This window comes from Penaeus monodon, chromosome 23, assembly GCF_015228065.2.
Source record: "Penaeus monodon isolate SGIC_2016 chromosome 23, NSTDA_Pmon_1, whole genome shotgun sequence".
In the NCBI taxonomy this organism is placed as follows: domain Eukaryota; kingdom Metazoa; phylum Arthropoda; class Malacostraca; order Decapoda; family Penaeidae; genus Penaeus; species Penaeus monodon.
Window position 1 is genome coordinate 34,332,144 of NC_051408.1, and position 459 is coordinate 34,332,602.

Consider the following 459-nt stretch of genomic DNA (forward strand, 5'->3'; position numbering starts at 1 on the left):
AGAAATGTTTTTGAGCCCAGGCTCTAAAGTATTCTGTATAGGTGTTATATTTTATTTAATTTGTCCCTTTTATTTACCCTTATTCTTTCATTATAAAGAGGGCCATTCCATTATTTGCAGACCTTTACAGAATTCCTTAGAGCTTTAGGGTCATTGTGGGAGAGTTAGCTATTGTAACTAGACCCGTTCTAGCTGGTCTTACAAACTTAACATGGTTATTTGATTCAAATGTTTTTCTTTCTTTTTTTTATCCATTTTGTAGTTTTCATCCTGATATATTGTAGCTCTCTTTCACAACCTGCTAAATGCGATTGAACAATATTTTGAACCTGATTTGCATTTCACTGCCAAATAACTAAATCTTAGTGATTATTACACAGGATTTCGTCATGTGCAATTCCACTTTGGCAGCATTGATTATCAGACCAATTCTTGCGAGTTCCTTAATTTATCATATAC

The 459-nt window shown here is 33.1% G+C and overlaps 1 protein-coding gene across 1 annotated transcript in view; it reads left to right on the forward strand.

The window, feature by feature from the left end:
* The window catches only part of LOC119587949 (probable actin-related protein 2/3 complex subunit 2), a gene marked incomplete in the record, with an annotated part of 15,359 nt that extends 14,912 nt beyond the window's left edge, over positions 1-447 (forward strand). The window contains 1 exon segment of the mRNA XM_037936660.1: positions 1-447.
* Between the last annotated feature and the right edge of the window lie 12 nt (positions 448-459).